Source organism: Oncorhynchus mykiss, chromosome 19, assembly GCF_057628025.1.
Source record: "Oncorhynchus mykiss isolate SJ-2025 chromosome 19, ASM5762802v1, whole genome shotgun sequence".
In the NCBI taxonomy this organism is placed as follows: Eukaryota; Metazoa; Chordata; class Actinopteri; order Salmoniformes; family Salmonidae; genus Oncorhynchus; species Oncorhynchus mykiss.
The window spans coordinates 45,200,078-45,227,545 of NC_143040.1; the positions used below are offsets into that span (position 1 = coordinate 45,200,078).

General features: G+C 42.5%; 1 protein-coding gene and 1 long non-coding RNA gene across 4 annotated transcripts in view; both read left to right on the top strand.

Moving 5' to 3' along the window:
* The window catches only part of LOC110497740 (sodium/potassium/calcium exchanger 4), a 59,672-nt gene that overhangs the window by 16,206 nt on the left and 15,998 nt on the right, over positions 1-27,468 (top strand). The gene's annotated exons all lie outside the window — the stretch shown is intronic.
* LOC149975208 (uncharacterized) lies at positions 16,389-22,514 on the top strand. Its single transcript, XR_016488940.1, has 3 exons — positions 16,389-20,767; positions 20,961-21,919; positions 22,167-22,514. It is a non-coding gene; the product is annotated as an uncharacterized LOC149975208 (long non-coding RNA).

Below are 27,468 nucleotides of genomic sequence, written 5' to 3' on the forward strand. Positions count from 1 at the left end.
CAGGTCAACAGCCAATCTCTTACCCTCATGTGGATGTAGACGTGCTCTGGAGGGCAGGTGGCAGAAGCGGGTTCCCTCTCCAAAGCCTGGCTGATGTCCACATCTACATCCTAAAACACGGGGCCAACGATACGGGAGGACCACTTGATGGGCTAGAGGAAACTCACAGGACCCTCCATTGATGTGGAAAGCAGGTCCTCCGGCATCCTCCGGCGGTGATTCTCATCTTTGACCATGAAATGGGGTTATAGAGTTAGAGCCAGAGGATGACTGTGTGTATGGGTGGGGTGTTGATGAAGAGAAGGCTTTCTTGATGCTTGGGGCCCATGGTGAGGGGTGCTGTGATGTGAGATCTCAATGGTCGCATAGCTCTCTTGATGCTTGGGGCCCATGGTGAGGGGTGCTGTGATGTGAGATCTCAATGGTTGCATAGCTCTCTTGATGCTTGGGGCCCATGGTGAGGGGTCGCATAGCCAGAGCTTGGACAGGAAAAGGAGAGTGGCTATGAAGTTATGTTCAGGGAGGAGGCGAGGGCCTGGTCGATGAAGTTCCCAGTGGCACTGGAGTCCACTAGAGCTGTAGAGGCAACAGATGAGGGACAGCCAGCCAGTAAAATTGACACTACACTAGAAAGGGTTTGGCGGAAAGTGATTTATGGAATACTGACGCCTACCCTAGGAGACGGAAGTTCACGGAGCCGCTCCTCTGCTCTAGTGGACCCCGGGTTAGGCGGCATCGTGCACCGCTGAGGCTGGTGTCCCTCCTAGCCGCAATAGGGACAATGCCCCGGCTGTCTCCGGCGACGGCACTCAGCCACGAAGAGGTGCGTGACTCCCACCTCCATGGGTTTGGGTTCAGGCTCTGCCTCAGGACAGCCAAAGGAGGGAGGCGAGTGGCGAGGTGGACACCGACTCTCCTGGATAAGGTTATCCAGATGGATGTCCATCGAGATGAGAGCATCCAAGAATAGGTTGTCATCTCGACATGCCAAGTTCGTCTAGACCGCCTTGCGCAGTCCACTGCGGAATAGAGTGCGGAGCGCCGGCTCATTCCATCCGCTGGAGGCTGCCACAGCCCGAAAGGTGAGGGCGTACACTGCAGCGGTCTGTCCACCCTGCTGGAGTTGAAAAAGTCACTCACCCCCCTCTCTGTCCTCTGGAGGATGGTAGAATCCGGCGCTGAACAGAGCCATAAACCTCTCATAGGAACCCAACTCATCCTCTCCTCTCTCCCAGATGGCCGTAGCCCACTTCAACGCCCGTCCGGTCAGCAGGAAAATGAATGTGGCAACCTTGAACCTCTCGTTGGGGGGGGGGTCTCCCTTCTGATACGTGAAATAGAGGGAGCACTGGAGTAGGAAGCCATGGCATTTCAATGGAGTCCTGTCATACTTCTCCGGAAGGGAAAGTCGGGCATCGCTGACCTGGGCGGACGGCTGGGGGACTAGCTCACTGTGACTGGCTCACGACCCATGGGGAACTGGCTCATGGGGGACTGGCTGGGGGACTGGCTCACGACCCATGGGGGACTGGCTGGGGGACTGGCTCACGACCCATGGGGGACTGGCTGGGGGACTGGCTCACGACCCATGGGGGACTGGCTCATGGGGGACTGGCTGGGGGACTGGCTCACGACCCATGGTAGGAGGCCCTCCGTTAGCTGGTTGTGGTGTTTTTGGAGTAGATTACCCTGTTCCTCGACCGTCTGGAAGATGGTGTAATCATCTGCTGCTTCCATCATTTCTGAAGCAGTATTCTGTAACTAAGAAGCAGGGAGTCAGGAAGCAGGTGTTGAGTTTAATAATTACAAACATGGTGCGTTACAAAACGAGAAGCGTCTGGAGATGAAAACAGAACCAATACTGCCTGAAGAGTGAGGGCTAGGGAGTGCTAGATAAAGGGGAAGTAATCATGGTAGTGATGGGGAGCGGGAGTAGACGTGACACACAGTAGCCTGAGTTATATTATTGCGATAGTTCTGAAACCACATACAGGCGTCAGTGACCAGGCCTTTTGAGGACAACTTACTCAATAAAATAGAATGACCAACTTTGTCAAAAGCCATTGACAAGTCTACAAGCAAGGCAGCACAATGTATTTTAGCATCAAAAGCATTCACAATATTATTTAGAAATAATGTTGTTGCAGTAATATTACTGTGCCCTGGTCTAAACATCGAATACGTTCAAAATACAATTCTCAGATAAAAAGGAACAAAGTTATACATTTACCAAAGATTCAAGAATCTTAGCTCGACAAGATAATTATCAAGAACAATAGTGTCCCCACCCTTATGGAGCACAGCACATAAGCAGCCTTCCATACTGTACTTTTGGAATTTTGAGCCAGCGATGAGGTGCGCTGCGCATTTAAGCAGAGCCAGATCCAGCTTTCTGGCCCCTGTGGACTTCTAATGTCTATAGCTACAGTAGCAAGGCATCAAGGACTTATTTTTCTGTAAAACGCAGAAAAGAAAATCCTCAACTACCATTTTCCAAATCATTATGCAAATTTTCCCTATGCTCATTAATCCCAATCTCATAGAGAGTAGGCATATTAATTAGTTCAAAGATATAGCCAACTGAAATAAAATGGCAATTAAAGGCACCAATGGTAGACTCTGGCCTCATTACGGACAACAATGCTAAGTCAATTTGTTGGGGCAGAGAAGGGGAGGTACTACCAATCAGAGATTTGACAGTTTTCCAGAACATAGCTGGATTCCCCTTATAATTAGACAGTGTTTACATAGTACTCAGCCATGGCCTTTCTAATCAGTATTGCCTAAAAGACTGCCAATCTGGGCCTAAGTCTGTTTTTCTGGCCTTAGCCCAAGCAACATCGCTCGTGTGTATAACTTCAGATAAATCAGGAGTGAACCAAGCGTTAGATCTATTTTTAACTCTGTTCTTTTGAATGGGGACATGTTTATCTGTGATAGTATTGAAGACATTTGCAAAATAACTGAAATGTAATTTGGTTTCTGGAATAGCTAAGATATGTTCATGGTCACTCAAATGAAGACCATTCCTCTTAGTGATGACACAGGGATTAGATTTATGCAAGTTCACATCTCTAATACAGAAAATTCGGCAATGGTCACTAATATCCAGAGAGAAAACTACTGGCAGCATATTTCTCTGGTGTATTAATCAGAATAATATCAATTAGGGTTGATTTCACTGGATCTTTTGGATTTGGCCATGTGGGCTTGGTTATCAGCTGGGTCAAATTTAGCTCAGTACAAATATCTTTCAGCCTGTCTGACACTGGTGTCATCCAATTCAGATTAAAATCGGCCATTATTAATAGTTCAGATTTAGCATACTTAGATAGCAAGTCAGACACCTTATCAAGAGCACATGGGGAAGGTGACACCCCTACCTCTGTCAACTCTATCAGATTTATAAACATTATACCCAGTCAGAGGCACATCAGTATCGTCACAGTCTTATTTAACCAAGTTTCAGATATTGCTAGAATGTTAATAGGTTTGAGAACCATTTCAATAATATACATTTTCTAAATCAAAAATCTGGCATTAACATCAATCAGTCCAATGCCGCAGCTGATGGATTTCAGATTAGACTTAGTCTCTAATACAAGCATACTATACTCAGTTGGTAACCCCTTACTTGGAAATACCATAGGGATGAACTGAATTGATATAGATACAAGATTGTCTACAACTGTACCATTGGGCCAGTGCCTCGAGTGAGGAAGTGGGTTAAAACAAGAGTCAATGATGGTTACTTGTTGCGGGGCTGCAGTATGATGATAATGCTGATAATGTATGGTTGGGATTACCTGAGCGGGACTTGGGGTGTTGATAAATCAGTGTCTCAGCTAGGGCTGGGCGATATGATGATATGTATCGTGTGACGATAGAAAACGTCTATCGTTTCATATTATGCTCTATTGTTTATTTCGTGGTCGCAAATCACACTCTTTACGGCAATATTTTTTTGTCAATTGGACGACGCTTTGCGTTCCGTGTGGAAGGAAATTTGCAACACAAACAAACATGGAGCAGAGTGAACGTGACACAGAGAACGGAGACATGGAGCATGTACCTAAAAGAGGGGCTACTTCGGTCGCATGGACGGGGTTTGGGTATGAAAAGTCTGACACGGACCAGAAAAACATCCTCTGCAAAATATGCCGCAGGCCGGTCCCTCCAACAAGTCCAAACACCACTAACCTCTTTTACCACCTACGCAAGAATCATGTGAAACAGTACGGAGAGAGTCTACGGATGAGACCCAAGAAAGTACAGTCGAGTGCTCAAAACAAACCCAACTCAGACGTTGCAAGAGGCTTTTGCCCGTGGCATACCATATGGTGCAGAATCACGAAGATGGAGGGAGATAACAGCTGCCGTCACAACTTACATCTGCAAAGACATGGCCCCAATTTACACAGTACAGAAATGAGGGTTTCATGAGTTGGTACTAACACTCGACCCATGGTACCAAATGCAAATTGTTATGTGACACTTATTAATGCCAAAATAAAATGCAAAACAGGCAAGCCCTGAAAAAAAATATATATATATACAGTGGGAAAAAAAGTATTTAGTCAGCCACCAATTGTGCAAGTTCTCCCACTTAAAAAGATGAGAGGCCTGTAATTTTCATCAAAGGTACACTTCAACTATGACAGAGAAAATGAGAGAAAAAAAATCCAGAAAATCACATTGTAGGATTTTTAATGAATTTATTTGCAAATTATGGTGGAAAATAAGTATTTGGTCAATAACAAAAGTTTATCTCAATACTTTGTTATATACCCTTTGTTGGCAATGACAGAGGTCAAACGTTTTCTGTAAGTCTTCACAAGGTCATCACACACTGTTGCTGGTATTTTGGCCCATTCCTCCATGCAGATCTCCTCTAGAGCAGTGATGTTTTGGGGCTGTTGCTGGGCAACACAGACTTTCAACTCCCTCCAAAGATTTTCTATGCGGTTGAGATCTGGAGACTGGCTAGGCCACTCCAGGACCTTGAAATGCTTCTTACGAAGCCACTCCTTCGTTGCCCAGGCGGTGTGTTTGGGATCATTGTCATGCTGAAAGACCCAGCCACGTTTCATCTTCAATGCCCTTGCTGATGGAAGGAGGTTTTCACTCAAAATCTCACAATACATGGCCCCATTCATTCTTTCCTTTACACGGATCAGTCGTCCTGGTCTCTTTGCAGAAAAACAGCCCCAAAGCATGATGTTTCCACCCCCATGCTTCACAGTAGGCATGCTGTTCATTGGATGCAAATCAGCATTCTTTGTCCTCCAAACACGACGAGTTGAGTTTTTACCAAAAAGTTACATTTTGGTTTCATCTGACCATATGACATTCTCCCAATCTTTTTCTGGATCATCCAAATGCTCTCTAGCAAACTTCAGACGGGCCTGGACATGTACTGGCTTAAGCAGGGGGACACGTCTGGCACTGCAGGATTTGAGTCCCTGACGGCGTAGTGTGTTACTGATGGTAGGCTTTGTTACTTTGATCCCAGCTCTCTGCAGGTCATTCACTAGGTCCCCCCGTGTGGTTCTGGGATTTTTGCTCACCGTTCTTGTGATCATTTTGACCCCACGGGGTGAGATCTTGCGTGAAGCCCCAGATCGAGGAAGATTATCAGTGGTCTTGTATGTCTTCCATTTCCTAATAATTGATCCCACAGTTGATTTCTTCAAACCAAGCTGCTTACCTATTGCAGATTCAGTCTTCCCAGCCTGGTGCAGGTCTGCAATTTTGTTTCTGGTGTCCTTTGACAGCTCTTTGGTCTTGGCCATAGTGGAGTTTGGAGTGTGACTGTTTGAGGTTGTGGACAGGTGTTTTTTATACTGATAACAAGTTCAAACCGGTGCCATTATTACAGGTAACGAGTGGAGGACAGAGGAGCCTCTTAAAGAAGAAGTTACAGGTCTGTGACAGACAGAAATCTTGTAGGTGACCAAATACTTATTTTCCACCATAATTTGCAAATAAAGTCATAAAAAAATCCTACAATGTGATTTTCTGGATTTTATTTCTAATTTTGTCTGTCATAGTTGAAGTGTACCTATGATGAAAATTACAGACCTCTCATCTTTTTAAGTGGGAGAACTTGCACAATTGGTGGCTGACTAAATACTTTTTTGCCCCACTGTATATATATATTTTAGGCCTATATTTATTTTGTTTGCAACTCTAGTTGAAGTGTTTTCTATTTACCTTTTTAGATTTATATATTAATATTTTGTTACATGCTTAATTGATCATTTGCACCAAGGTTCTAAATAAAAGGAGAAATAATCAAATATGAGTAAGTACCTTTTTATTTGTTTTGTATAATTCAAAATGTAATAAGAAATAGACCTTTACATGTGGTCATTTTATATAAACTATTTATTCATTGAATTTACAGAAATTGTGCTATATTGTGATATGTATCGTTATCGGGATATGAAATTACCTATATCGGGATATGAGATTTTGGTCATATCGCTCAGTCCTAGTCTCAGCGCAGCCTTGAAATATTAGGACAGGGTCCATGCACCAACATTATTTGGATGGACCCCATCCTCTCTCTACAGCATCTTCTGTTTCCAGAACGTGTCAAAGTTATCCACAAAAGTTACTCCAACAGAGCTACAGTAGACTTGTAGCCTGTCGTGTAGTGCCAATAACCTACTGAATCTTTTGCTGCCACAACTCGGTGATGGCACTGGCATGAATACAGTATATGAGACCGACCGACTCGATTCGGTCTTATGTTGCAATTTTTTGTGTGTTTTTTACATTGAATAAAAGTAGAGACTCAGAGCTAGAAAATTGTGTATTATTCACTACAGTTGAGGAACAATGGGAAAGTAATTCTGCTTTGAAAGTTGATAAACTTGGCCCTTCAATGTTTTGGTGCCTACTGGAGAGCTCTTCTTTGTCTACACCCATTCAGCATCGTTCACACCCTTTTAAACTTTAGCCCCACCCATCTCTTTAAGGATTCACATGTGAGGATATGTACTAAACAACCAAAGATTTCAAGACTAAAGGCTGGTTTAAACTACGAATTGAATCTGGAGTGCCAGAGTGTTCGTAAATTCAAAGCGTTTCGCTCTCAGAGAGTTCAGAGAGCACACTGGACGCTCTGGCCGAATAGTAGGGTTGATCCGAGCATTCTGACCTAACAGCAGTCAAGCACCCAAGCCAACTGGCTAATTTTACCTAGCCTGCTAGCTACTTCCAGACACAAATGAGAGAACAGCTCAATCTGACCATTTTACTCGCCCTAGCAGCGCTGGTTAGGCTGTTTTTATGTTATCCAGAGCGTTGATGACTGCAACTATGCTGCTAGCAACAATTTAGTTACATTTTTTTTGCCAATGTTTACTGACACCGGCCATATTCAATGGGTGTTGAGTGTTCATAGATTCGTCAGATATTCTGCACTCTGGCACAGACGAGAGTGCTCTGAAATCGGAGTAGATAGCCAGAGTGAATTTACCAACTACGTCTATCAACAGTTGTCGCAGTGACATCATAAACATTCTATTGAAATAGTTGTTTAGACATGTAATGTTAGCTAGCTAACCAATGAACCATAATCCCAATTCATAACGTTACTACCCTGAATGTATCTGTAGGTAGCTAACCAAACTGGTTCAATAACAAGCAATCCAAATGGCTCTGAGATATGAATAATATTACCTCACAGATCATACATGTTATGTTAGCTAGTTAGCTAACAATACACTTTAACTTGAAATGAAAACAACTTTCTGACAAAATTAGAGACGTCTAATATCTGAAAATGTAGCTAGCTAGACTCTCTTGCCCGTATACATGGATGGACGCTTCTCCTTCTCTGTCACGGATGCCATGGTTGCCCTTAGTTTGAAGATGTAATCCGGAGACAGGTGTTTTATACCACAGCCTTCTGTGTGTTCTCTTCTCGACTCAGTCTGGATATTTTCAATCAAACGCCTGAATTTTCTCCATCTCCTTAGCTATCAAACTCTAATTCCACTGATTTCAAAACTCGGTCCTCCAGAAAGTTGAGAGCAACACTTATGTAGTTCTACTACGTGATAACTTTCAAAAAAGCAGATTTATAAAGGATTACGCATACTGACCAGCTCATATTATAGACAGAAGCATGCTACATGGCAGACCAATCCGAACTCATCTCTCGGCATGTCCAGCCCACACATTATCTCAGCCAATCATGGCTAGCGGGAAGATTCCTGTATTTTTCCCATGCCTAAACCAACTAGGCTCGTAATTTAACAATTTTACTCGTATTTACAGTTGGATGGCATACAAGTTTGTTATTAAGGCACATGAAAGTTCATATGTTCCAAAAGGCATTTCTGCTCAAATACGCAAGTTCAAACGGTGCTCCTGTGAAGTAGTGACGCACGACATACGCCTAGTTTCCTGAAACGAGTCACCTATGGCTCTGGGTTTTTACCATGGCCAGTTTTTTGTTGTTTTGATTAGAGTGGCTTAAGATGACCCAGGGACTGCACATGAAATGTCAAATAAACCTCATAAAGTACAGTAGCTGTGCCATAATGTACCTACCGGCTGTTCTTGGTGTGTGAGTTCAAAGGTGAATATAAGGGACTTTGACCCCGTTAGAAGTAACACTGGTAATTAATTATCACTGTGATGTCACTTCTGGAGTGGTGTTGAGAAGTGCCCAGTGGTACTGTGCAAAGCTGGTCTGTCTGGAGCAAAAGGCCAAAAGGAGATGTTGCATGGTTGTTGGTTAAAATGTTAAATGTGCTGTGTGTCTGTGATTGGTCTCATTCCCACCACCCCACTCTACACCCGATATCCACTCAATCTGTCTTGCCTTCATTTAATTTCCTTTCAATAAACCCAAACAATATGAAAGGAGGGTGGAGAGCCAAACAAAGTACGAGTGTTCTTAGACTGTCAACAATGTACACTATCTCCACGTTAGTAGCTGTAGTGTAGGCTATCTTCAAGACAAAGCCATATCCGCGGTACAACGCAACTAATTATGAGCTTTGAGTTAATTATGAGCTTCTCATCTGAGATAATTAGATGTATTTTCATTAATGATTTACTATGCCATTAAAAAGATGCAAAGCAGTTATATAATTACGATGCATTCTCAATACAAAAACAGCATCATCCTTTTCAGTAAAGCACCAACATCACTTTCATCCTTCAGCTTGAATTTCCAACCATCATTACGCACCAGGAGTCATATTTAGACAAATTTACATTTTTGGAAATAATAAATGTAATGTATTTCAACAGGCTTTGATATTCCAAACAAACGTTTATCTTGGTCTTCAAAATGAAATTATGTAGCAAAATATGGTTCTCTCATTAGAATTGTTTAGTTCAGAGAGACACTGTAGCTCAAAGTGCAATCATAACAATCCACTTTCCTTTCTTCTCCTCTTTGTGTTTGTAGTGTTCAGACAGAGTAGAATACGCCTCTGAAATACCTCTAGCTTCCTTAAGGAAGAGAGCGCTCTGGATTTAGTCATTATTACTCTGATTTAGAGGGAGAGCCAGGGAGGGGGAGGGAGTGTGTGAGTGAGAGAATGCGAAAGAAAGAAAGAAAGATGGATGGAGGGGAGAGAGAGGGGAGGGAGGACGAGAAAAACAAGACACGTTGTTAGTAGTAGTTTCTTGCATAAGCATTGCAGTCAGGTGCCCTAGCAGAGTCAGCCAGGGAGTTATTTTTAGGATGTTGAGCTTATCTAGCTGAGATGAGGGAGTGCTACCTGAGAACACTACAAAACCAACAAATGACAGTAGGGGGACAAGGAGGAAATGGTTGTAAGCCATTTGGTTGTTGTCCTAAATCTACCACTCTACTCTACCTACTACTACTGTACTCTACCTACACAAAGTAGTAGCAGTCCTTTAGAGAGCAATAGTAATGGAGTATTTTTGTAGGCACTAACCAAGCCTAACTCCACCATGGCTTGTTGGCCAAAGCCTATGGGGAAATTAATGGGGGTTGTGGAGGGGTATGTGGTAAACACAGGCTTAGGAGATCTGACACGTTTTGTTCTATGAGCACATCTTAGTTAACATCACTTTTTGTGAATTTTGAAGCATTTATGTAATCAAAATAAGTAAAACGCTAACGATGTTCTGACATGTAGAAAATAAAACTGCACCTCAGGTCACATGGCTTTGACATAACCAAAGCTACGGGAAATTGACAGCCAGGGACTGGCTGAGATGATCTACCAGTGAGTTAGTAAGTTATATCTTTGGCTTTCTCAAATTGTTTGGTTAGTTGTAAAGGGGACAAAGAGGAGGGAGATGCCATGCTAGCTAGCTAGCTAGCAAACCTAACTAACATAGCTCACCTTATCAGACGGACCTAAAGACTCCTCATGGACAACATAGTTTGGGAACCAATAAAACAAGCACCTTCCCGCTGAAGAGATATAGTTGTAGCCTGGAGCAAAACAATATACCATCCCTCGAGCTGGTAAGCAGAAAGCTGACTAACTTGTTTAGCTAAAAACCCTACCCTTAACCCTTTTCCTAACCCTAAACCTTACTCTAACCCTAACCTAAACCCTTACCCTAACTCTAAACCTAACCCTAACCCTAACCCTAACCTAAACCCTTACCCTAACTCTAAACCTAACCCTAACCGTAACCTTAGCAAGCAGTTGCTTATCAACAGATAGTTTGCTGATTGTATAACCATCTGTAGAGCATCTACAGATGGACTATCGGACTATCCAAATAAGGTGTGACCAAAAAAATGCAAGCTTGCAAACTATAACGTTCGCTAGCTAACGTCATTAACTAATAGAAAATCCTATTAGAAAAGACTATAACTTAATTACAAAAACCTACAATTGGAATATAACAAACAACCTGAACAATAAAGATAAATGCCAACAATACAATAGCAAATAGACTAAAATATGTACAGCAAGGAGTAAAATGTAAATACAAAGATATTTGCGTGTGTGTGCATGCCTGCCTGTGTGCATGTGTGCCAGCCATGGCTGTCGCTCACTGGGTGTCGCTCACTGACTCATGATTTTACAGTCAGTGCGGCCATGATATTATCATGTGATATGCTCACAATTTTGGGTGTGCATGCTGAATTGGGACAGTAATTACGCTTGCTTGCTGTCAGGCTTCAGTTCTCTCTCTCTCTCTCTCCCTCTCTCTCTGCCTAGTTATTTGTTATAGAAATGAGAGGGACATTTAGCTACAATCAACTTTACCCACAGGGTCATTTCCATGACTCTGCTGGTGGCTAGCGACAGCTGTTTGCTTAAATGAAAAAATGATTAGGTCCAGGGCTATTGGGGGAAGTTGATTCAGTACACTCCTTATGGACAGAGAGGATGTCTGATTACTCATCTTCCAAACACACAAACAGACACATAGCACTCAGAGACACACACGTACAGTAACCTCCAAAATGATTGCCACCCATAAAGATGAGTAAATACAAAAAAAATGTCACTAAGATAGGTGTCAAAATTATTGGCAAACTCAAAACAAAGTTAAATCTACATTACAATTTGACTTTCCCGCTCAGCTTAAGGATCTGTATTGTGACTTTCCATGGCTTCCTGTTTCACTGGGGTATAAAAATGAGGCCAACATGTAAAATCCATTGTCATTCAGAACTCACAAACGAAAAGAGATAAATGTCCTTTGAACTTCATAAATCAGCCAATGGGTGCAAAAACATACAGTAGCTACAGTAGCTGTAAATATATATACCACTTACAGAACCACTATTAAGGCAATAATATTTTTGGTACTAAACAATCTCCTTATATACTTGCATGATTTTTTTCAACTGGTACCAGGGAACCTTCAGGCTGGTCTTGTGAAGCCTGTGGGCATAGAACAAAACAAAAAGGTGTTAAACAAATCAAAATATATTTTAGATTTTAGATTCTTCAAAGTAAATCAATCCAAGATGGCAGTATGTCAAGTCGTTTGTCTGTGACAAGTACATTTTAACCTACTAATAACCTATTTATTTATGGTTGAGTAAATTTCCTTGTTGTGTTGCGCAAACTATTTTGTTTTTGCTGGTGTAAAGATCACGGGTCTCCCTCAACTCGGCACTTCATTACTTGAAGTTGACCAAAGTAACCCTATCTCTGGCTGGCCTGAGTTCCTTCTTTGTCCGCGGAGTGTCTCGTACAAGCTGCTCCTTTTTGCTCTTCGCCTGGCTGTCAGTGGCAGCTCAACAATCCCCAACCCGTTCTCTCAATCGAACTCAACACCCAATCTACTCACACGCGAAACACTCACATACAGACTCATACATACACACTGTCCCTCTCTCCCCTTACCTTCCTTGGCCTCTATTTCTTACATTTCTCAGAGAAAATGACGGTTTTCATGGTATTGCTTTGTGCACTGACTTTACTGAACTCTGGAGAAAACGAAGATTGTCGTTGGGTGAGTACATCTGACAATGTGCTCTCCCGTCCATTAGACATTTTGTCTGCAGGAACTCGCTCTTTTTCACTCTGTCCACTCGTCCAGTGTCGATGCATTTGTGGAATGATGTGAACAGTACGAATTTGTGTCACTACCAAAGTATAATGGTTTTAAATGACTGTTTTGTATTGTCTGGGAAACTCACTTGTAGAATTTGCTTGCAGTAGGTCTCTTAAAAAAGAGAAGCGTGCAAGGTTATTAAACAGAGATGCCTAGTTATTCTTCTTTTGTTGATATCAGGTAACATGCAACCTAACTCTGGCCCCGTTATGCAATGTCTCCAAACCCCCTCTGATTTGACATCTATTTTAAATCTATCTATCTGGTTTTGGTATTTTTCATTTAAAAATTGATGGGGTTAGGATTTGGGCTAAGTTAACTGATGCTGATGTAATTGTGTTTTCTGAAACCTGGCTGTCTTCTGAAAACATCAAGTCTGTTTTTGATAAAGATATTTGTATAAGTGGTTACAATGTTTATCGAACTGATCGAGTTAAGAAAGGTGGAGGTGTGGCTATATATGTAAAAACTAAATTCCCTGTAAGTGTGGCAAAGTCTGAAACTATTTGTAAACAGTTGGGATTTCTTGCTTTGAATATTGAGGTTTCAAAGGGTCTCTCTATAACTGCGATTGGCTGTTATAGACCCCCCTCTGCTCTCGGTGATGCATTTTCTTCTCCGACGCACCTTATGTCTAAACTTCTTTACAGTGAAATTATCTTGATTGGTGATCTCAACTGGTGTTGGTTAAAGCCGGTGTCTGATGATTTAAAAATGTTTTGTAATTCTGAATCTTACACAGTTGATTAACTCACCCACTCGTCCAAATCTCAAATGACCAGATAAATCTACCCTGATTGATTTGATATTGACAAATGTTCCACAGAAATATTCTGCGGTTGGTGTTTTTTGTAATGATTTAAGTGACCATTGTGCTGTTGTTGCTGTTAGAAATACTAAGGTTTTTAAGACAAACCCACGTTTTATTCGTAAGAGAAATTTGAAGTGTTTTAATGAGCAGGCTTTCTTTCTTTCATGATTTGTTTTATTTTGACTGGATTAAGATTGATCTTATCCCTGATGTGGAAATTGCCAATTTTTTTCCAAATAGTAAACAAACATGCCCCATTCCGCAGGTTCAGGGTTAAAGGGCAGGATAATCCATGGTTTTCTTCTGAGCTGTCTTGTATTATTCAAGAACGTAATCTAGCCTGGGCTAAAGCAAGGAAATCATGTTCTGATGCTGATTGGCTTCTTTTTAGGCAGTTACGAAACAAGTGTTATTTTCTTCTCAGGAAGGCCAAGTCTGAATATTTTATGTCTGTTACCACTGATAACCTGAATGACCCTAGAAAGTTGTGGAAGGCTATTAAGTCTATGTCTGGAAACAGTGATGTTAACGAATTACCGTCATGTGTATTGAAGGACTTTGTTGCTGTATATGACAAAACTGAAATGCTGAATTGTTTCTATGAGCACTTTGTATCATCTGGTAGGATGTTTGAATCAGTGTCCTCTGTCTTTGAAAAACCCTGTGTGGTTGAACCAATGAGAGCTGGTCAAACCTTTAGCTTTTTGCCATTCTCAGTGCAGGTGGTACATAAAGTCCTGATTGATTCCCTGACCTGTCAATGTTTTTAATTTGCTGTTTTTGTTATACTCTTGTGAATTCTATGGTTTTTACTAGATTACTTGTAGTTTTTTATGTTGTTTGTCTGTATTTTTTGTCATGACTTGGTGTTGCCAATCTTGGCCAGGACGCTCTTGAAAAATAGATTTTAAATCTCAAAGATCCCTTCCTGTATAAATAAAGGTAAAAAAAAAATGTTACTTTTTTTTCAAATTAGTCACCCTTTGCCTTGATGACAACTTTGCACACTCTTGACATTCTCTCAACCAGCTTCACCTTGAATGCTTTTCCAACAATCTTGATAGAGTTTCCAAATATGCTGAGCACTTGTTGTTTGCTTTTCCTTCCCTCATCCCAAACCATCTCAATTGGGTTGAGGTCATGTGATTGTGGAGACAGGTCATCTGATGCAGCACTCCATCACTCTCCCTCTTGGTAAAATAGCTCTTACACAGCCTGGAGGTGTTGGGTCATTGTCCTGTTGAAAAATAAATGATAGCCGCTCTAAGCTCAGATTGGATGGGGTATTGCTGCAGAATGCTGTGGTAGCCATCCTGGTTAAGTGTGCCTTGAATGTCACCAGCACAGCACCTTTACACCATCACACCTGCTCCATGCTTCATGGTGGGAACCACACATGCGAAGATCATCCGTTCACCTACTCTGCATCTCACAAAGAAAGCAGTTGTAACCAAAAATCTCGCATTTGGACTCACCAGACCAAAGGGCAGATTTCCACTGGTCCACCGCTCGTGTTTCTTGGCCCAAGCAAGTCTCTTCTTATTATTGGTGTCCTTTTTAGTAGTGGTTTCTTTGCAGCAATTCAACCATGAAGGCCTGATTCACGCAGTCTCCTCTGAACAGTTGATGTTGAAAAGTGTCTGTTACTTTAACTCTGTGAAGCATTTATTTGGGCTGGAATCTGAGGTGCAGTTAACTCGAATGAACTTATCCTTTGCAGCAAAGGTGACTCTGGGTCTTCCTTTCCTGTGGCAGTCCTCATGAGAGCCAGTTTCATCATAGCACTTAATGGTTTTTGCGACTGCACTTGAAGAAAGTTTCAAAGTTCTTGAAATGTTCCATATTGACTGACCTTCATGTCTTAAAGTAATGATTGACTGTCATTTCGCTTCGCTTATTTGTGCTGTTCTTGCCATAATATGGACTTGGACGTTTACCAAATAGTGCTATCTTCTGTATACCACCCCTACCTTGTCACAACATAATTGATTGGCTCAAACACATAAGGGGAAGAAATTCCACAAATTAACTTTTAACAAGGCACACCTGTTAATTTAAATGCATTTCAGGTGACTATCTCATGAAGCTGGTTGAGAGAATGACAAGAATGTGCAAAGCTGTCATCAAGGCAAAGGGTGGCTATTTTGAAGAATCTCAATTATAAAATATATTTTGATTTGTTGAACACCTTTTTGGTTACTACATGATTTCATATGTGTTATTTAATAGTTTTTATGTATTCACTATTATTCTACATTGTAGAAAATATTAAAATAAAGAAAAACCCTTGAACGTGTAGGTGTGTCCAAACTTTTGACTGGTTCTGTACATGTTCGTGAGAGTCTCACTTCATATTAGTGTGTAGCCCAAACTGTTCGGACGCTACAGACAGAAGTTGGCAGATTGGCTGTACAGACTTCAGACAAGTCTCAAGACGCTTGTTGGGGTTGTAGATCAAAACGGAGAACACCACTGTTTGTGAGAGGCTCATCCTTCAATAGAGGGGTCATAATAAACTGTTCGGATGCTACAGATGATTTTGTGAGAAGACCGATTAGGGATGTGTTATGGTCTGACAAACACCGCTCTAGCTCTGTCACCTAAAGGGGTTAAACAGTGACAAACTTGCCTGGTAAAGGATGCAAATGTATTTTGTCAACACCTACAGTCAGAAAGGTGGTTTGAAAGGCCAAGAAAAGTCCAAGGGCCACAGTTGGAGAATTACAGAACTTGGTCGTATATTGGGGTCACCAAGGGTCCATATCTACAATTAGACGCCACCTCCATGCCAATAGGTTGTTGGTAAATGTTGCTATAAAAAAGCCTTGATTGAGAGTAACCAACAAATGTAAATGCCTTGAGTTTGCTAAAAGGCATTGACACTTGGATTGGAACCGGGTGCTATGGTCTTATTTATTTTATAAAGTATTTTTTGCTAACCTTTATCAAGGGTGCCAATACTTTTGGATGTGACTGTATCTGCACATGTGCTCACACACACACACACACACACACACACACACACACACACACACACACACAGACACACACACACACACACACACACGCACACACACACACACACGACTGTGTCCTAACCTAACTTCTTGATTGTATGTTTGTCTTTTTACATTTGTTGTTGTAAGACACTAACTAGCTGAATGTGCTGGCTGGCTGTTGTGTACAACAGAGATAGGAATGGTGTTGTTTTCAATTATTGATCACTGCTGGTTGGGTTTCTTTTAATGGAGCACCTGTCAGATGGAGGCAGGAGCATCCTGGAGGATCCGGGTAATGGGAGTGCCAAAGAGAGGCAGAAGAGCCTCTAGCCTTTTGGGGCTTTAAGCAAGATTTGGTTTGGGGGCACCCCCACCTCACAGACAAAATATGTTAGTGCGCCCCTTCTTGCCAATGGTGTGAAGTGAAAAATTTGCAGTTTTAAAGCTAATTTTAAAGCTAATTTCCTAATTTACGATTTCCTGCAGTTTAAAATGTAAAAAAAAAAATGTATTCCAGCTTGATAAATCAAATGCATCAAAGGGATGTTGTCTATTCTCATGTTCATTCAACAGAAGCCTAACCTGCAAATTGCAAAGGAAAATGCATTTAGGCCTACCTTAGTCCATTCGTCTGTCCTTCAGGGTGAACTGCTTGGTGACAGCGTTGTTAAAGTCACAGAACCCGAGTCCTTATTTTCGTTCTGTACACACACAGCAGGCCAATGGACGTGTGGGAGATGCATCCCCAAGGCCTCCTTCGGAAGAGTCACACACACAGAAACAGTAGCTGGTAGCATAGTTGTCCCACAAAGCACACAGGTAGGCACCTCCATAATTAGGGCAGTGGTTTTCAATTTTTTTCAGCTGGGAGGTGACTACCTCATGAAGCTGGTTGAGAGAATGAAAAGAGTGTGCAAAGCTGTCATCAAGGCAAAGGGTGGCTACTTTGAAGAATCTAAAGTATAAAATATATTTTGATATGTTTAACACTTTTTTGGTTACTACATGATTATATGTGTTATTTCATAGTTTTGATGTCTTCAATATTATTCTACAATTTAGAAAATAGTAAGAATAAAGAAAAACCCTTGAATGAGTAGGTGTGTTTGTCACATTGCATAAGAATGGGAGACCGGCGCAGGAATACGTAAAAGGTTTTTAAAATTTGGTGGTTTGGTGGTGATGATCCAGTTCAGTGACACCTAGAAGGCCGGTGATGTAGACCTCCGGACTGGTGAACGGAATGAGCAGCAGTACCGCGGGGATCCGTGACATTGTCCAAACTTTTGACTGCTACTGTATGTTTAGGTAAAAAAACCAAGGCAGGGGCCCCCCGGGTAGCGCAGTGGTCTAGGGCACTGTATCGCAGTGCTAGCTGTGCCACCAGAGACTCTGGGTTCGCGCCCAGGCTCTGTCGCAGCCGGCCGCGACCGGGAGGTCCATGGTGCGACGCACAATTGGCCTAGCGTCGTCTGGGTTAGGGAGGTTTTGGCCGGTGGGGAAATCCTTGTCTCATGGCGCACTAGCGACACCTGTGGCGGGCCGGGCGCAGTGCACGCCAACCAGGTTGCCAGGTGCACAGTGTTTCCTCTGACACATGGCTGGCTTCCGGTTTGGATGTTCGCTGTGCTTGGTTGGGTTGTGTTTCGGAGGACGCATGTCTTTCGACCTTCGTCTCTCCCGAGCCCGTACGGGAGTTGTAGCGATGAGACAAAATAGTAACTACTAACAATTGGATACTACGAAATTGGTGAGAAAAGTTTTTTTTTTTTTTTTTTACTTTTAAAAAACAAGGCAGATCGCAAAGCATTAGGCTATTACAAACGCTTAATTTACTAACTACTCTCAATACATTTATCAACCTGAATCTGTTTATTTATACGCTGTAGTCGATATGGGAAATCCAAACGGCTAAACTCTTAGTTTCTTACTCTTTAGCTTATATAACAATTCTGAACACACTCTATCAAAAAGAAGACTCCAAATGGCATAGGTTGTCAGGTTGAATCACAGTGAGGCTAGCAGACAGTGCTGGTGGTGTGACAGTAAAATGAGCGCTCTGTGGACTGGAGCAGTGTGCTGCTGATGACGCTACACTGTACGATAGCTAGCTTCTATCTCACAGAGATGCTCTCCTTCCCTTCCTCTCTTCCCTTCTTCTCTTCCCTTCCTCTCTGTGACCTTGAGGCCTGTCCTCTGTTATGGTGGAGGGTGGGGGAAGGTATCGGCTGCTGAGGGACTGCTGGAAATGTGATCAAGGCTACAGTGTCCCCACCATTTGATATATGCCTCTGGGAGGGAGGCTGCTACTGCTGCCGCTATGGCTGCAATGGAATCTGATGCTAGAGTATACTACTGTACTGTTGATAATAATGTACATTAGTCAAGAATGAACAATTAATATACTGTAATACATATACTGTAGTGTATTTTCAGTCAGTACAGTATAATATTTTGAATTGTAGCATTCAATTTGAAGTGTTATCTATGACTTGCTAATTACAGATATATTCATTTGCTACTATTCTGATCAGCCTAGATTATTTTGAGGATGAGGTATGTCCATTAGCTGTGTATTTGTGCATTGTGTGCGTGGTTTGATTGGAGTTAGTAGTACACACATACTGTATGTATCCCTTCTGTATCCCTGGTGGGCATCTTGTGTCTAGTGGGCTTCTGTCCAACCCACCAGAAAGAGATGCCAGTTATGGATGATATGGAGAGGGAGAGAGAGATGAAGAGAGAGAGATGCCAGTTATGGATGATGTGGAGAGAGAGAGCGAGAGAGAGAGAGAATGGTGACAAAGGTAATGACGTCATTGGTTGTAAAGGTTGCAGAGACACACATGGACCTCGCTGGGTCTCTGTGTCTCAGGAGACTGGGGGCCGAAGAGGCCACTGATCCGATCAAGGAACAGATGGGCCGTTTGGGCAACAGAGCCTAACCTAGTACAGCTCACCGCTCCTGAGGGAGATCACCCTGTGGTGTAGCATGGCTCTCACCCACACAGATCTACAGGCAGGAGTCAGACTCACCCACACAGATTTACAGGCAGGAGTCAGACTCACCCACACAGATCTACAGGCAGGAGTCAGACTCACCCACACAGATTTACAGGCAGGAGTCAGACTCACCCACACAGCTCTAGAGGCAGGAGTCTGACTCGCCCACACAGCTCTAGAGGCAGGAGCCAGAGTCACCCACACAGCTTGAGAGGCAGGACTGAGACTCACCCACACAGCTCTAGAGGCAGGAGTCAGTCTCACCCACACAGCTGTAAAGGCAGGAGTCAGACTCACCCACACAGCTCGAGAGGCAGGAGTCAGACTCACCCACAAAGCTCGAGCTATTCCAGCCTACCCTGTCAAATCAAATACAATCAAGCTTTATTGATATAGCACATTTCAGCCATTGCTGAAACACAATGTATTTCACAGGAAAATAAACATGCATAAAAAACAATACAAATAAAAACTGAAATATTTACTACACAACAAACATTAGAGGATAAAAAACAAAAGAACAACAATAAAAACTTAAATACTAAAAAGCACGCTAAGGAATAGCAGAGCTAAAAAGGTGTGTTTTAAGATCACTTTTAAATATGTCCACAGTTTCGGCCCCCCTTTATGGTAAATGTACACTAGATGCAGGAAATTTCCACGTGCCACTTAGGCTGCCCATTGTGACTCGCTTGTTGGTGTGGGCGTGCTGGCAGCATATGGCAGCATGTTCGATTGTTCGTCAAGAATTCAGCATAGCAAGTTTGTATGAAGGTCTGGTTATTAAATGGGTACATAGTTCAATAGTAATATCCTGTAAAACTCTCTGGTGACAAACAAACTTTGATGCCCTGTTTCCAATTGTCCACATGGCTGGGTGAACCTATTCAAGTAAGTAGATACATTTTGAAAATGTAAAAAAAAACCGATGTATTATTATTATTAGCTAACTAGCTACAGTGCAGGCTAACGAGCTAGCTAGTTGGCCAGCTAGCTATCTAGCCAACTTCACATACTGTATAGATAGCTAGCTAAGTGAATGAATGAAATATCACCATCTACCTAACTTCATATTATCTAGCTATCTTGGTGTATTTATCACTGTAAAAAACGAACTCCAAATGCATTTGTAGGTAGCTAGCTAACAGCCATGGAGGAGGGTGAAAGGATAGCAGCCCCAACTGTCAGTGAGAGAGTAGGCTATTCTGGATAGGGCATGTACTTTTGTGTAGTTCCTGTCCCTAGAAGTGAGGATGGAGGTAATAGTAACATAATATTCAGTGCGGTGTAATTTGACTACAATGAAGTCTGTTCCTTGAGGTTTTCTGTCCTCAGATAAAGAGAGCTCTGAAAGCCTGTCTACAAAGAAGAGATCCCAATAAAGAGCAGTGGTTCTCAGTCGTGGTCCTGAGGACTTAAAGAGGTGCACATTTTTGTTTTTGCCTTTACATTACACAGCTGATTCAAATGATCAACTCATTATCAAGCTTCAAGCGTTGTTTATGCATTCATTTTTATGCTATCCTTGATATGATCCTGCTGTTGATATGATCCTACACATGCACGTGTGTGCCCATGCATCTATCAATCCAATTTTATCTTCCATATTCCTACAGATACCTTGTAATTGGAGATTCCTTCAAAGCGATGGCCTACAATTAACATGTAGAGCACTGCAAGGTCGGGTGACCAGGCCATCTGGGACTGCCTCCTGGAGGAATTCAGGTGTGTGAAGGCTACCTGTGTCCTGCATAACTTCATGAGAATGGACACGAGGACCAGGAGTGGATCTGCAGCTCGCCGCCACGAGGAGAAGTCTGCTGCTCTACAGGATGTTTCAATGATGGGGTCCAACAACGCAGCAAGAGGCAATCCGTGTGCTGGAGATCTTCACTTCCTACTTCTTCAAAGAGGGTGCTGTTCCCTGGCAACACCATAGACTACACTATGCACAACCAAAGGCTATTTTAAGAGCCATTCACATTGCAATAAGAGTATTCTTCCATTTACTTAGCTATGTCAACTGCAGTTATTCAATTCCCAGTTTCTCTCCCTTTTATTCCTGCTTCTCTGGTAAGGGTGTGATGTCTGTAAAAAAAACAGGCTATTTTAAATCACCCATATTGAAAAAATGTAGAACAATTAGACACCCTATAACCCACACCTACACACTCATGTATCAATCTGATTGATTGATTGTGTTGTGCAGTAAGCAGGCTCAGGTGTATAACTGTGGCTCCTTCCACCTTAGGCAAGAGGGCCAACCATGGAGAATAGTAAGACACTTCATTATTTCTATAACTACGCTATATTGTTTGTCATTGTGTGTCCGTTCATGTTTTTCAGCATAAAGTGCTCTGCAGCCACTTAGTGTGGCGTGGACACCAGATGAGGCCACACACACAGATTCCTGTTGAACACTGTCCCTTTAACTACCTTATTTTCTCAATAAGTCTCTCTGCTTCACTTCATCCCTCTCTCCTTCTCTCTCTAAATCCTCTAGGTTATATCAGCAGTATCGGTGAACCCTTCCCGCATCTGAACTGGCTACATAGAGGCCACAGGATGATCAGAGGTGAGAGGTCACTTGGTCAGGTCAACCGGAAGTATTATTAAAGAGATGCTTTACATTGAAATACAGATAGAGATGCAGTAGTCCCAGAGTTAATGATCGAAGGTCAGTTTTGCATTTCAACTCCTGATTATTATGATGACTAACAATGTTAGAATAAAAAATTCAAACACAAGGCATAAACATGCTATATCTCTCTCCATCTGTCTCTCGTCTGCGGATATGTTTGGATGTGGATGCCAACCCCCAGTTCCATCATTGCCACCTCACCCACCTTTAAGATAACCTTCGGGCCGACTAGAGACACTAGTATGTAATTGTGATGAGAGAATATTTGGGTTGCACTGTGATTCATTAATCATATGCTGCCTTCCCTGCTCCTATATTCTTACCTCTTTCCCCTTCTGTCTTTTACACCTCTCTCGCCACCTCCTCTTTCTTCCTCTGTTTTTATAATGCACAACATATGTGCATTGAAGTACAGATTGAACTTGTATTTATAGTATTACAATTATAGTATTTATAATACTTGTATTTCATAACACTTGGATAATGAACTGCTTTCAATAAAGTGTTTCACATTCTCTACTGGATGAAATGAAGTCTCTCATTTGATAAAATACTACACCTATCCTGTTTATCAGATCAATGCAGATGTAGGACATTAGATATCAAATCAAATGTTATTTGTCACATACACATGGTTAATAGATGTTAATGCGAGTGTAGCAAAATGCTTGTGCTTCTAGTTCCGACAATGCAGTAATAACCAACGAGTAATCCAACCTAACAATTCCACAACTACTACCTTATACCTTATACAAGTGTAAAGGGATAAAGAATATGTACATAAAGATATATATGAATGAGTGATGGTACAGAACGGCATATGCAAGATGCAGTAGATGGTATCGAGTACAGTATATACATATGAGATGAGTAATGTAGGGTATGTAAACATAAAAGTGGTATAGTTTAAGTGGCTGGTGATACGTATATTACATAAAGATGGCAAGATGCAGTAGATGATATAGAGTACAGTATATACATATGAGATGAGTAATGTAGGGTATGTAAACATTATATTAAGTGGCATTGTTTAAAGTGATACATTTTTTCCCATCAATTTCCATTATTAAAGTGAGCTGGAGTTGAGTCAGTATGTTGGCAGCAGCCACTGAATGTTAGTGGTGGCTGTTTAACAGTCTGATGGCCTTGAGATAGAAGCTGTTTTTCAGTCTCTCGGTCCCTGCTTTGATGCACCTGTACTGACCTCGCCTTCTGGATGATAGCGGGGTGAACAGGCAGTGGCTCGGGTGGTTGTTGTCCTTGATGATCTTTATGGCCTTCCTGTGACATCAGGTGGTATAGGTGTCCTGGAGGGCAGGTAGTTTGCCCCTGGTGATGCGTTGTGCAAACCTCACTACCCTCTGGAGAGCCTTACGGTTGTGGGCGGAGCAGTTGCTGTACCAGGCGGTGGTACAGCCCGACAGGATGCTCTCGATTGTGCATCTGTAGAAGTTTGTGAGTGCTTTTGGTGACAAGCCGAATTTCTTCAGCCTCCTGAGGTTGAAGAGGTGCTGCTGCGCCTTCTTCACAACGCTGTCTGTGTGGATGGACCAATTCAGTTTGTCCGTGATGTGTACGCCGAGGAACTTAACTTACTACCCTCTCCACTACTGTCCCGTCGATGTGGATAGGGGGGTGCTCCCTCTACTGTTTCCTGAAGTCCACGATCATCTCCTTTGTTTTGTTGACGTTGAGGTTATTTTCCTGACACCACACTCCGAGGGGACTCACCTCCTCCCTGTAGGCCGTCTCGTCGTTGTTGGTAATCAAGCCTACCACTGTAGTGTCGTCCGCAAACTTGATGATTGAGTTGGAGGCGTGCATGGCCACGCAGTCGTGGGTGAACAGGAAGTACATGAGAGGGCTCAGAACGCACCCTTGTGGGTCCCCAGTGTTGAGGATCAGCGGGTTGGAGATGTTGTTACCTACCCTCACCACCTGGGGTGGCCCGTCAGGAAGTCCAGTACCCAGTTGCACAGGGCGGGGTCGAGACGCAGGGTCTCGAGCTTGATGACGAGTTTGGAGGGTACTATGGTGTTAAACGGGGCTGGTTTTCTGTTTGTAATCCGTGATTGACTGTAGACCCTGCCACATACCTCGTGTGTCTGAGCCGTTGAATTGCAACTCTACTTTGTCTCTATCCTGACGCTTAGCTTGTTTGATTGCCTTGCGGAGGGAATAGCTACACTGTTTGTATTCGGTCATGTTTCCGGTCACCTTCAACCTGGTTAAAAGCAGTGGTTCGCGCTTTCAGTTTCGGGCGAATGCTGCCATCAATCCACGGTTTCTGGTTTGGGAATGTTTTAATAGTTGCTGTGGATACGACATCGCCGATGCACTTTCTAATGAACTCGCTCACCGAATCAGCATATTTGTCAATGTTGTTGTTGGACGCAATGCGGAATCCACGTGATCGAAGCAGTCTTGAGATGAACCGGTTTTAGAGTTTTTACATGATGCTGTAACGAATCTCCTCTTCGTCTGAGGAAGAGTAAGAAGGATCGGACCAATATGCAGCGTGGTAAGTGTTCATCATATTTTACTTGAAAAACTGAACACTACACAAAATAACAACGAAGAGAAAACGAAAAGGTTCTGCCAGGTGAACAGACACTAAACAGAAATTAACCACCCACAAACAAGAGTGGGAAAACAGGCTACCTAAGTATGGTTCTCAATCAGAGACAACGATTGACAGCTGCCTCTGATTGGGAACCATACCAGGCCAAACACATAGAAATACCAAACATAAACCAAAAACATCGAATGCCCACCCCAACTCACGCCCTGACCAACCTAAAATAGAAACATACAAAAGGAACTAAGGTCAGGACGTGACAGATGCGTAGGAAGTGTAGTGTACTGTTTTTACATTTTTATTTCTGTATATATGAATTACAAATCAGCCTTTAACTAGTTAGTAAACTAGTTAGTAACTAGTTGGTAAACACTGTTGAAGTGTATAATTGTAATACATAAACTCAGCAAAAAAAGAAACGTCCCTTTTTCAGGACCCTGTCTTTCAAAGATAATTCGTAAAAATCCAAATAACTTCACAGATCTTCATTGTAAAGGGTTTAAACACTGTTTCCCATGCTTGTTCAATGAACCATAAACAATTAATGAACATTCACCTGTCGAACGGTCGTTAAGACACTAACAGCTTACAGACAGTAGGCAATTAAGGCCACAGTTATGAAAAGTTAGGACACTAAAGAGGCCTTTCTACTGACTCTGAAAAACACCAAAAGACAGATGCCCAGGGTCCCTGCTCATCTGCGTGAAAGTGCCTTAGGCATGCTGCAAGGAGGCATGAGGACTGCAGATGTGGCCAGGGCAATAAATTACAATGTCTGTACTGTGAGACGCCTAATACAGCACTACAGGGAGTCAGGACGGACAGCTGATCATCCTCGCAGTGGCAGACCATGTGTAACAACACCTGCACAGGATCGGTACATCCGACCATCACACCTTGCAGACAGGTACAGGATGGCAACAACAACTGCCCGAGTTACACCATGAATGCACAATCCCTCCGTCAGTGCTAAGACTGTCCGCAATAGGCTGAGAGAGGTTGGACTGAGGGCTTGTAGGCCATGTTGTAAAGGCAGGTCCTCACCAGACATCACCAGCAACAACGTTGCCTATCGGCACAAACCCACCGTCACTGGACCAGACAGGACCGGCAAAAAGTGCTCTTCACTGACGAGTTGGGGTTTTGTCTCACCGGGGGTGATGGTCGGATTCACGTTTATCGTCGAAGCAATGAGCGTTACACCGAGGCCTGTTCTCTGAAGCGGGATCGATTTGGAGGTGGAGGGTCCGTCATGGTCTGGGGTGGTGTGTCACAGCATCATCAGACTGAGCTTGTTGTCATTGCAGGCAATCTCAACGCTGTGCATTACAGGGAAGACATCCTCCTCCCTCATGTGGTACCCTTTCTGCAGGCTCATCCTGACATGACCATCCAGCATGACAATTAGAGGTCGACCGATTGTGATTTTTCAGCGCCGATACAGATACCGATTATTGGAGGACCAAAAAAAAGCCGATACCGATTAATCAGCCGTTTATTTATTTATTTTTTGTAATAATGACAATTACAACAATACTGAACGAACACTTATTTTAACTTAATAGAATACATCAATAAAATCTATTTAGCCTCAAATAAAATGAAACATGTTCAATTTGGTTTAAATAATGCAAAAACAAAGTGTTGGAGAAGAAAGTAAAAGTGCAATATGTGCCATGTAAAAAAGCTAACGTTTAAGTTCCTTGCTCAGAACATGAGAACATATGAAAGCTGGTGGTTCCTTTTAACCTGAGTCTTCAATATTCCCAGGTAAGAAGTTTTAGGTTGTAGTTATTATAGGAATTATAGGACAATTTCTCTCTATACGATTTGTATTTCATATACCTTTGACTATTGGATGTTCTTATATGCACTTTAGTATTGCCAGTGTAACAGTATAGCTTCCGTCCCTCTCCTCGCCCCTACCTGGGCTCGAACCAGGAACACATCGACAACAGCCACCCTAGAAGCAGCGTTACCCATCTCTCCACAAAAGCCGCGGCCCTTGCAGAGCAAGGGGAACAACTACTCTCAACTAGTCTCAGAGCGCCGTTTGAAACGCTATTAGCGCGCACCCCGCTAACTAGCTAGCCATTTAACATCGGTTACACCAGCCTAATCTCGGGAGTTGATAGGCTTGAAGTCATAAACAGCTCAATGCTTGAAGCACAGGGACGAGCTGCTGGCAAAACGCACGAAAGTGCTGTTTGAATGAATGCTCACCATCGCTCAGTCATACTGCTCTCTCAAATCATAGACTTAATTATAACATAATAACACACAGAAATACGAGCCTTAGGTCATTAATCGAATCGAATCCGGAAACTATCATCTCGAAAACTAGACGTTTATTCTTTCAGTGAAATACGGAACCGCTCCGTATTTTATCTAACGGGTGGCATCCATAAGTCTAAATTTTCCTGTTACATTGCACAACCTTCAATGTTATGTCATAATTATGTAAAATTAGGCGGCCCAAACTGTTGCATATACACTGACTCTGCGTGCAATGAACGCAAGAGAAGTCACAATTTCACCTGGTTAATATTGCCTGCTAACCTGGATTTGTTTTAGCAAAATATGCAGGTTTAAAAATATATACTTCTGTGTATTCATTTTAAGAAAGGCATTGATGTTTATGGTTTATGGTTGGGTACAGTCGTGCAACGATTGTGCTTTTTTTCGCAAGTGTGCTTTTGTTAAATCATCCCCCGTTTGGCGAAGTTGGCTGTCTTTGTTAGGAAGAAATAGTCTTAACAGAGTTCGCAACGAGCCAGGTTAGCAGGCAATATTAACTAAATATGCAGGTTTAAAAATATATACATGTGTATTGATTTTAAGAAAGGCATCGATGTTTATGGTTAGGTACACATTTGAGCAAGACAGTCCTTTTTCGCGAACACGC